The sequence below is a fragment of the Triticum urartu genome, chromosome 5 (assembly GCF_003073215.2).
Source record: "Triticum urartu cultivar G1812 chromosome 5, Tu2.1, whole genome shotgun sequence".
In the NCBI taxonomy this organism is placed as follows: Eukaryota; Viridiplantae; Streptophyta; class Magnoliopsida; order Poales; family Poaceae; genus Triticum; species Triticum urartu.
This window is the reverse complement of record NC_053026.1, coordinates 514,408,889-514,421,022: the sequence shown is the minus strand read 5'-3', so window position 1 is coordinate 514,421,022 and position 12,134 is coordinate 514,408,889.

Genomic DNA, 12,134 nt, shown 5'->3' with positions numbered 1-12,134 from the left:
CCAGTCCTCGGACACCTTCTTTGGGGTTCCGGATATGTATCCGGTCCCGGCGATGCGCCATACTTCGGCTCTGCCCACTTGGTATATAGACCCCTCGTGAGAACGGGGCACCATGCAGAATAACCTCTTCCACAGCGCGAAATGAGCCTCAACGCCTAAAAATAGCTCGCAAAGGGCGATGAAACCCGCAATATGTAATACGGAGGCGGGCGTGAGATTGTGCAGCTGGAGGCCGTAGAACTCCAGAAGCCCGCGGAGAAATGGATGAATTGGAAATCCCAGTCCCCTTATTAGATAGGGGACGAGGCACACCCGCTCTCCTTTAGAAGGATTGGGGGTGCTCTCCGCTTGTTTTCCGCCATTGTAGGTGGCGAGACCGGCTCGGACCGGGACCATGTATGCCTGAGGGAGAAATCCCTTGGCCTGAAGCGACACTAACTCGCTATGCGGGATGGTGCAACTCTCCCAGTCCCCGGGTTTAGGACCGGAGGGGCGAGGGGAGGAGCTGCGACGGCTGGTCATGTTGGAATGCACCTTTGCTGGAAGCGCTCTGATGATAAATCGTGGAGAGGAGAAGATGTGGTTTGGACCTAAATCCCCATCCCGTTAAATAGGCGGCTCGTTTATACGGCTAGGGGTGTGGATGTAAAAACGCCCCGGCTTTTCGCATTCGTTTGACACGTGGAAGACGGCCATTATTGGTTGTGGAAGCCGAGGAGCACTACATTACAAAAATCGGACATTATTCCTATAGGTACACAGGATTTGGAGAAGAACCCGCCTTGCAATGCCGAACAATCTGCGCGCCGGACTCGTCGTCATTGAAGCCTGGTTCGGGGGCTACTAAGGGAGTCCTGGATTAGGGGGTGTTCGGGTAGCCGGACTATACCTTCAGCCGGACTCCTAGACTACGAAGATACAAGATTGAAGACTTCGTCCCGTGTCCGGATGGGACTTTCCTTGGCGTGGAAGGCAAGCTTGGCGATGCGGATATTCAAGATCTCCTACCATTGTAACCGACACTGTGTAACCCTAACCCTATTCGGTGTCTATATAAACCGGAGGATTGTAGTCCGTAGGACATCAACTCCATATACAACAATCATACCATAGGCTAGCTTCTAGGGTTTAGCCTCCTTGATCTCGTGGTAGATCTACTCTTGTACTACCCATATCATCAATATTAATCAAGCAGGAGTAGGGTATTACCTCCATCGAGAGGGCCCGAACCTGGGTAAAAACATCGTGTCCCTTGTCTCCTGTTACCATCCGGCCTTGACGCACAGTTCGGGACCCCCTACCCGAGATCCGCCGGTTTTGACACCGACAGTGGGGGTGCGCCCTACCCCCTGGGCGCACCCCCCTGCCTCATGGGCCCCCTGACGCTCCACCGACCTCAACTCTTACTCCATATATACACTTTCGGGGAGAAAAAAGCCAGGGAGAAGGATTCATCGCGTTTTACGATACGGAGCCGCCGCCAAGCCCTAAACTCTCTCGGGAGGGCTGATCTGGAGTCCGTTCGGTGCTCCATAGAGGGGAATCCGTCGCCATCGTCATCATCAACCATCCTCCATCACCAATTTCATGATGCTCACCGTCATACGTGAGTAATTCCATCGTAGGCTTGCTGGATGGTGATGGGTTGGATGAAATTTATCATGTATTCGTGTTAGTTTTGTTAGAGTTTGATCCCTAGTATCCACTATGTTCTGACATTGATGTTGCTATGACTTTGCTATGCCTAATGCTTGTCACTAGGGTCCGAGTGCCATGATTTCAGATCTGAACCTATTATGTTTTCATCAATATATGAGAGTTCTTGATCCTATCTTGCAAGTTCATAATCACCTATTATGTGTTATGATCCGTTAACCCCGAAGTGACAATAATCGGGATACTTATCGGTGTTGACCGTAGTTTGAGGAGTTCATTTATTCACTATGTTTTAATGCTTTGTTCCGGTATTCTATTAAAAGGAGGCCTTAATATCCCTTTTTCCGCTAGGACCCCGCTGCCCCGGGAGGGTAGGACAAAATATGTCATGCAAGTTCTTTTCCATAAGCATGTATGACTATATTCGAAATACATGCCTACATTACATTGATGAACTGGAGCTAGTTCTGTGTCACCCTAGGTTATGACTGTTACATGATGAACCGCATCCGGTATAATTCTCTATCACTGATCCAATGCCTACGAGCTTTCCATATATTGTTCTTCGCTTATTTACTTTTCCGTTGCTATTGTTATCATCACTACAAAACACCAAAAATATTACTTTTTCTACCGTTACCTTTTACCACCGTTACCACTACTATCATATTACTTTGCTACTAAACACTTTGCTGCAGATATTAGGTTTCCAGGTGTGGTTGAATTGACAACTCATCTGCTAATACTTGAGAATATTTTTTGGCTCCCCTTGTGTTGAATCAATAAATTTGGGTTGAATACTCTACCCTCGAAAACTGTTGCGATCCCGTATACTTGTGGGTTATCATGCATCGCTCAAGTATTCCCTAGTCAGCTCGTGATCTCTTCATTCTCTTGTATCTAACTTTCCCCAAGTATCTTCATTTGTTTTCTAATTCTTCCCAATGATTCGGCCCTTTGCTATGTTCATTTTCAAATCCTACCGGCGAGTCGATCAAGATTTCCCCAAGTTTGTGCTATATCTCTCTTAATCCTTTCAACGAGAATACGTAGTATGGGAAACCCATTGCTTGTTATCAGTTTGAGTTGATGAAAGATAAACATAAATTAAATCTTATTCTTGTTTTCCTTGAGGTGATTCAATTCTTTTCTTTTGGAGTTCGTTCATGATATCAATTCTTGGTTCAAGTTGCACATCTTTCTTTTCAGGAGTTCCATGTTTTCTTGGTTGTCTCGTCACGAAGCTCCATATAAATCATTCCAAGTCTTCAATTATTGTTCTTTTCAACCTTCAATTCTTTTATATAATCCTTCCATTACCGGAGTCCTTCATGAATGCTCGACATGGTGGTTCATCAAAGAGTGCATTCATTATAGAAGTATTCATCAGGATTCTTGTTGGGGCTCAAGAATTCTTCATCTTGCATTCCGAAGTGCAATTCTTTCTATTTTATCTTTTGAGGTGGTGTTATATCATTCTTGATAATTTCTCTTCATGTTTCATGATTCACAAGTTGTCCGGATTGAGATATTTAAATCCATCATTTTCTCTTCGTTCAAGAGATCTTTTAAATCCATCAATCTCCTCATTGGAGTTATCTTGGTAGATATGTCACCTAAATCCTTCCCTAAGGAATGTTGCCAATTGTGGTGCTTATCAATGATCCAAGTTATCTCTTTATCATCTTGGTGGAAGAAGTTTTTCATCTCTTTGGTGTTCTCAATCAAATTAATTGATTCCGTTAGTGACAGAATTTCACCTCAATTTTGAGATGTTTTCCATAAGCCCACAACAAGCTTATTCTTTTCGTTGTTGAATTTCCAACAACTCCGTTCAATCCTTCCTTGCAAGTATGCTTCTCAATTCAATTATGGTGTAAGTTGTCTTTAGTTTTCCCCTTTCTTTTCCTTCAAATGATTTACTTTCTATTCTTTCGTTTCGGAGGCATGGTGATGTTCCTCTCTTTGACCCATCATCTTGTTTTGTCAAGATCATGTGATTTTATTGTTTATCAATTTAACCGGATGTTGTGACTATCATTCCTCTTTTAACCAGAGTCTCATCCAAGTGCTTTCATTTTGCCAAGTTCATATTCTATTCCTTCCATTTCCAACCGGAGTGTTCTTGTAATTATTCTTTATCGTTCCTTGTACATCTCGTTTCAACCGGAGTGCTTGCATGTACTTCTTCTCCATTGTAACCCTTTTCTTATGTCTTTCAAACTGCAAGGTTCTTGTAATGTTCCTTCTTACTCTTGCTGAACGGAGTGTTTTAAATTTTGTTCACCTCCGTCGTGTCATTTCCTCAAGCTTTGCGATCTCTCATGTTTATTTGGTTTCACTCGTTTGTCAATGAAGCAACTTAGTTTTACCTCTTCTCTAACTCTTCTGTTTTCATCCTTAGATCTTGGGGCGAGATCTCTTGTAAGCGGAGGAGAGTTGTAACGACTCGGGACCGACGCTCCAGACGGCTACCATGTTTTTCGTTGTTGTCATGTGTTTCGTTTGCTTATTGCATTTCATCCTGTCATCATGTGCATTGCACTCGCATGTTTTCATAAAACTTGCATCCGCTCGTAGTTGCCACTTTTTCCTTGTCTAAGTTGACCTTCTCTCAGATCAACTGGACCGCTCTCTTCTCTCACTTTTCTAAGTTGAACCCCTTGTCTCCGTGACCTTTTGTCAAATCCCTCCCGCGTCCGAAACCTCTCCCGAACCCGAACCGCATGGTCATGACCGATGGGTCCGGATCATCTCCAAACATCCCCAAAATATCTTTGGTTTATTATTTGGACTTCCTAACCTATATTTTCTCAACCGTCCGATTATGATCGTAGGGACGAGATATCCCCTAACTTAAATCCATCTACTATAAATAATGACCCAACCCTAAATTTGAGGAGAGCTGTCCCATACTCCTAGCCGCCGTCGCCACTCCTCCTGTCTCGTCTTCCTCGGGATCCTCCCATTCCTCTCCGAACCAACTGGCCAACCACCTTCTCCCTCAGATCCAATTCAGCCACCTCCCAATTAGCATCCACCTTCCCCAATCCAACCACCGAGCGCCTCGGCCACCTCCTTCCTCGGGCCCCTGCCGGGTCCAGTGCGCCCGAGTTCCACCTTGCGTGCCCACCTCCCCGTCCTGGTGGCTGCATCAGCCAAACAGGAGGCCTCGCGCCTGAGCGTCCCCGCTAACCTCGTCGACCCTACAAGAGGAGCACCTCCTAAGACCAGCCACCGCCTCGCACGCCTCTGTCTCCTCTGCTCGAGCACCCGCATTGGAGATGCCTGACGCTCCATGCTAAGAAGCAGCAGCGCCAGAGTGCTCCTCTACCTCGTGACCCGCCACCCCGGTGAACCTTGTCACTGGCGACCACATCCCGCGAGCCTGCAGGCCATCTTCCTCGCTGGGTCTCGCTCCAGCTTCCTCTGCCGCATGAAAAACGACGATCACAACATCGTACCCCGCCGGACCTAGCCATCGTCATCACCTAAGAAGGTCACTGATGCGTCCCTCACTCTCCTCCTTGCACTCTTCCTTCCCTAGATACGTTTACCTCGCTGACCACCACAACCTGCAGGAGCCAGGGCGACCGCCTCCTTCAGTTCGTCAAGCCATCGTTCAAGTTCGCGTCTGGCCCCGTTCTGGACCGGATCTCCTCAGCACCTCTGCCATGGTTCCTCCCCGAGCTCCAAGTCCTTGCGTCCGCTCCATCCCCTACCGCATGCCGCATGGGTCTTGACCTGTAGGCCTGCCAAACCGCCGCTCCAACTACAAAAAAAAGACACATCCCTGACATTTTGGGCCGAACGAATTTTTTTCCTGTCATGCTTATGACACTTGTATGACGATAATTGTGACAAAACCCGGTATCATCATAGATATGGTGGGCTCCTACTTCTATGACAAAAAATCATGATAGAAAATGGGCTTTTCGTCTCGGGTGGGCCGGAGACGCAGCTGCCTGACATTCTTTGGGCCGTCCATGACGAAGAAAACTATGGTAGAAGCGAGGGCGAGCAAAATATCGGGAAGTTCCCGGTTATGGTGGGTGGTCGGGGGCCAAGCAATGAGCGTTTCTCTCATACAAGTACGCGTGTGGGTGCGAGCCGTTGGACTCTAACTAAACCCGAGCGAGGTGTTCGCCTAATAGAACTAGAGCGATGGCACTGCAGGCTACACATTTCTGAACCCGACCGATCGATCGATCCCTTGGTGTTAACTGAACCCGAGTGATTCCTTCGCTACTTCTGCTAACTAAAGCCAATCGATGCTACCTCTGGATGAACAGTGAGCATTGTAGGGGGAGCGGTTGGATGTACAGTTCCTGGTGGGGGGTTGGATGAACAGGACCCCTTGGTAGTAGTTGCCGTTGCCGCAAGATGAACAGTACCTCGATCGATCGAGTCGGTGGATGAACAAGACCCCGTGGAGGGCTAGATGAGTAGGACCCCGTCGAGGGCTGGATGAATAGGACCCCATGGAGGGCTTGTTGAACAGTAGCCGGTGGAGGGCTGGATGAACAGTAGGCCGTGGAGGGGTGGTTGAACAGGATCCCGTGGAGAGGGCTGGTTGAACAATAGCTGGTGGAGGAGTGCGCGGTGGAGGCTGGATGAACAGTAGCCCATGGATGAACAGTCGCAGGTTTAGGCTGGAGGAGGTCGACGGTGGATGAACAGTAGCCCGTGGAGGCAGTCGACGGTGGAGATGAACAATATCCTATGGAGTACCGTTTTGCGGTATGCCACACCCCTCCCGATGAACTGGACCCCCGTTTGGACCGTAACGCTCCAACACAAGTGCGTTTCCTCCATTTTCTGCAACGCCACACCCCTCCCGATCAACAGGACCCCGTTTCGACCGTAGGAGGTCCATTTCCTCCTTTTTGCGGTACGCCAGACCCCTCACGATGAACAGGATCCCGTTTCGACCGTGGTCGGTCGAACACAAGGCCGTTTCCTCCGTTCTGCGGTACGCCAAGCTTCGTTTCCATCGGCTATTCCGTCCAAGCCGGTTGGCTCCCGATGAAGACGAAGACGCATTCCGTTCTGACCCAGCCGGTTGCCTCCCCATGATCACGACGACAGTGCATCTTCTTCATTTTGACCCAGCCATGTACATGAGACATGGCCGTACATATGCCTGAGTAGGCGGTCTAGACCCTGCCCGTATGTACGTACGTGGTCGTATTTACTTTCTTGCACCCTGGCCGCTGTACATACATGTACATGCTACGTGCGCGCCTCTACTACGACATGTGCCCGCCTCTACTATGACACGTGCCCTTCCTTACACGGCCACGGTTCATCGCGACAGCTTGTAGACAGACCGATCATATGTACGTACACGTTCGCGACCAGAATGACAACGCTACGTACGCTTCGACCGGGTGGGTCCCGACTGTCAGGCACTTCCTTGCGTGCGAAGATGTAGCTGGTGGGTCACAGCAGTCAGGGGGGAACGTCTTTTTCTGTGAAATACGGTGGCCCATCCAGTGGGTCCCTGCAGTCAGGTGGAGGAATCATTATTTTTAACGTAATAAGGAGGCACATCCATGCTGCGGCTGTGGACCCAGTTGTCAACCTCTCCACGTACAGTACTCTTCCGATGGAAGTCGTTCCCTGACCATGTTGACTATGTCGCGCCGAGAGCACCAGGGTGGTGGATGACGGTGAGGCCTAGGAAGGGGACGACGCGGAGCCGGGGAAGACGCGGTAGTGGATGCCTACACGGAGAGGAGTATGAGGGTTCACTGGTTCGGCTTCGGTGTGAGGCTGTCGTCGCCGCAGAATAACAGGGGGTGTGTGTGAGTGGAGGGATAGCCTAGCCAGCGGTGGGAGTAGTAGGGGGCGGTGAGGCCTCCGCGGCAGCACAACCGTCCATGGGAGGTAGGAGCAGGCGGCACGACCGACGCTGCTTTGGGTGGCTGGTGCAAGAAGACCAGATGTTGAAGAAGCACTGTGGCCATTGGAGCTAGAATTGTTCATATTGACTAAGTTGAGAAAGCCGTCCATCCCCGTCAACTTAGTAGGCCCACAAGTTAGCCTCCCACTCTGCTGGGTCTTAGCTAGAAGGGGGAGTATTCATTTTTTGTGCATAATAAGGAGGCACTTCCTTGCGTGCGAAGATATAACTGGTGGGCCTGACCTGTCAGCGGGGGGAACGTTTTTTCGCGAAATACAGAGGACCTTCCGATGGGTCCCAGATGTCAGGTGGAGGAATCATTATTTTGTGTGTAATCAGGAGGCATTTCCTTGTGTGGGGCCATGGACCTAGCTGTCAGCCTCTCCACGTACAGTCCACGTCCGACGGATGTCGTTTGTTGACCACATTGACCATGCCGCGCCGAGAGCACGAGGGCGGTGGACGACGGCGAGGCCTAGGAAGGGGACGGCGCGGAGCCGGGGAAGACGCGGCAATTGATACCCATGCAGAGAGGAGTACCTGGGTTCACTGGTTCGGCTGCGGTGTGAGGCTACCGTCGCCGCAGAATAACAGGGGTGTGGGTGAGTAGAGTGATGGCCTGGCCAGCGATGGGAGCAGTATGGGTGGTGAGGCCTCTATGGTAGCACAGCCGATCATGGGAGGCAGGAGCGGGCAGCACGACCGGTGCTGCTCTAGGCAGCTGGAGCAAGAAGACCAGAGGTTGATGAAGCACGACGGCCATTGGATGGACATCGTATGATCACTACAGCTAGAATCATTTATACTGACTAAGTTGACAAAGCCCTTGGTACACGTCAACTTAGTAGGCCCACAGGTCAGCCTCCAAAATGGTGCACCCCATATGTCAGGGGGAGGAATCATTTTTTGGGCAGCTGAAGCTAGAATATCCGAGATTGAAGAAGAAGCATGACATCCGCCGGATGGACATCCAATGGCCACTGTTGCTAGAACCATGTGTTGACTATAAGTTGACAAAGCCTAGCATATGCGTCAACTTACTTTTTTAGGGACGCGTCAACTTAGTAGGCCCACAAGTGTGTGGCAGAGAACTTATAGCTCATTTGCGATTTGTAAGAATGTACAACCCATTTTTGAATTCTAATGGAATTTACTACAGCCCATTTACAGTTTGTTAAAAGTACATCCCATTTTTTAGCAAGGACAATGATTAATAATTTCAACCAACCATTCATAACATAATTGAAAATAATTTCGCACATTTTGATGGGATCCGAAATATTTTGATCCCAAAATTTCTAATCAAATTAAATACAATTTCAATACAAATTTGTATTATGTAGAAATCCAACGAAACATTGCAGATGCTAATGAAATTAAAAAATTTAAAATCCAAACATAATATTTCATAGACTATTTACATGTTTGGTGCATTTTTTTATAGTTTCTGCCCAGTTTTTATAATTACATCCCATTTAATATTTATCAAAGCCCATTTTCAGGTTAAGCCTAATGCATCCCTCCTAGGAAATATTTGTTGCCCAGCGGGGCGGAGAATAAGAAGCTGACCTTGCCTGGGTATTACTAAAAAAAGTATAGCTGGGCTAGCCATTTTCAGCTTGAAAAAAATTAATATCTGGGCTGGATATCTGGCCTGGGCTAGACGGGCCACAGCCTGCCCAGTTAATACCCTGCTCTGCTCTGAACAACAATGAAAACATCGCTCAAGAAAAACTCTGCTGTGCTCACACCTCAAAAACACAAATACTGCTCGAGCTGCTTGGTCCCGGCTGTCGGCCGCTCCTTGTGCAATTCCCTCGTTTATTGACTACATAGGTTGACAATGACGTGGGACCGTGATGTCTGGAAACCAGGAGGAAGCAAAAAAATATAGTTGTACATAATAAGGAGGCACTTGCATACATAAGGCTATGGCCCTGGTGGGTCCCTACTATCATCCAGTCAAAATAAAGTCATCTCCCGAATCCTCATGTTCGTTGACCATATTGACAATGCTCGGCGCCACGGCGAGCGCAACAACTCGAAAGACAACGCAGAGGGCCTCGCTGGCCCTACGGATGGTCTGATACAGTGTCCACTGCTTATTCAGGAAGCCAGGATCATCGGACACCTGTGAGCACCTTCGAGAGACTGAGTCGGCATGCAACAGTAAGGCCGTGCTTGGGACCTCTCGTTTATTTCACACATGTATTAAGATACAAGTGTAATTTACTCGTCATCGAAAACAACGCGTAAAATATAGGCGTAAGGAAACCGAGGGCTCGAGGTCTATAAGTAAAACTGGCGGGTTACGCATGTATTTTTAGAGACTAGTGTATATTTTACTAGTCGAAATCGACCAACCAAGCGCTTCGCCCGAGACAATCTGCTTTTATTTACACTCGTTAGTTTTACAAGCGGTTTTGGTTGGAAAAGGATGATCCAATCATGCCCTAAGATGATGAGTTGGTCCGAAGATCATATGGTTTCACCTCTAACCTACCCGAGTTGTCATATAGGCTATGAGTGAAACATAAGACAATGAACTTCTTAAGCAAGGAAAGAACAGAAGAGGATGATGTTCTTAACATGCAAATCACGGGCATTAGATCAACATGCAGAATAATATGATGCATTATTCTCAGGAGGCATGGTGAACAGTTCGTGATGCCGCATGCCACAACATTCCAAGCTCAACTTTGCAATCAAACTCACAGGGCCTGGCATTACATAGAAAACATTCAGAACAAACTCTTAAAATACCTTACATAAGTCAACATTCATGTGACTATGCATCTCAGTAGAGTAAATATTTACTTCCGAACTAAAGACAAGAATAGGAAAAAACGATCAACGTTGCTCACAGCAAAGGGCATCCAACTTAAAAATATCAAATGCATGTCTTCTGGCTAACATCAATGAGAAAAAATTGACAAGGTTTTCCAATTCCAATATATTAAACTAATGTATTCTTGCTAACATCAATGATTAAACTTTGACAAGCTTTTCCCATTCAAAATATGTAATGCCTATGATTGTGGAACGGGCAGGGTTTGTCATCAGTTTGTCATTTGATACACCCAATGGCTCAAGGTGACGACGAATGATTAGAGAACCGTTTGATGTATTGTGCATGATGTAGTATTATGGAGGACACGAACCATGTGAACATTTTGTGCAGTTCCACTAAAATCAAGCTGAGCATCCCTGTGGATTTCGTATTTATATGATGCTAGAAACAAAGACACATCAGCACACATATGAATATTGGCCCCAGTGTCAACCCACCAATCGGTGGACTAACAAACTAAAAGTACGGTAAACAGATTACCATACCCAGATACCCATCATTGTTGCTTAGAATGATACTGATAGATTTGGAGTCCTGTCTTGGATTCTTGTACTTGTTTGGTGTCACACCCTAGCTAGTTCATGCATTAGAGTGATTGCATCATGTTAATTTTCCCAGAAAGATGAAATGGGGATGACAGAACCCCCAGCACCCCCGGGAACAACTAGGGTTTACTAAAAACTTTTTCAATGAACCTGAAATGCCCTTCTAAAAAGTCCACCCTTTTTGTTTGGGTTAAAACCTTTGACAAAAATGGTGAACATTTTTCTAGGACATCCTAAGGTCATTGGATTAATCCATATAGTATTTGCATTTGGGCATTTAAATGCTATAAAATAATTTAAGTGCCCAAATAAATCCTGAAAGTAATTTTAGGCTACTGAGAATATTTTCAAATGTGCCTCTGATTATTTCCAGGGTTTTCCTAAATGAAATAGTATTTTTACTATTCCAAAACACAAGACGGAATAAATAAAAACAGAAAAAAGAGAGAAAAGGACTAACCTGGCAAACCCCCCTCCCCAGCCGGCCCACCTGGCGGCCCAACACTGTACTGGCCCATGGCCAGTCAGCTGCTTCCTCTCACCAGGCAGGCAGGCAGGAGGTGAGCGCCGGCGTGCCTGGGCTCGCCACGGCGCCACCTGCTTGCCGCCCGTGCCCCTGGATGCCTGGACGACCTCCACGTCGTCGCCCCGACCCTACAGACCTCTCCATTCACCCCCCTGCCCTCTCCCTCGCCCTCTCCCACCATGGTCAACGCCTCTGCCGCCGCACCGTCGCCGTAGCCGCGCCCTCCGTCATCCTCCTGCCGCGCCGTCGTGTCCACGAGCTCTGCCGACGTCGACTACGTCGAGCAGGCCGAGTCCCGAGCGCTCGCCCGCTCTAGAACCGCCCCGACCTCGTCTTCCCCAACTCTGGCCACGGGAGATCCCCTTCACCGTCCCCACCACATCAGCTCGCCCCCGACCTCGCTAACTGCCTCGTCGTGACCCCCGTGAGCTTAGCAATCTCGCCATCCTCTCAGTTTCCTCTTTTGCACTCCGTAGCGACTGCACCATGCTCACCCACACGCGCCACCACCCGCGCTCGTCGCCGGCGATGCTCCGGTCACCATTTGGTCCCGGGCATGCCCCCAACGCGCTCCCCGCATTACGTAGAACCCCCGTAGCACCTCGCCGTGCTCGTTTGCGCACCACAGCATCATCCCCACCTGCACCCGAG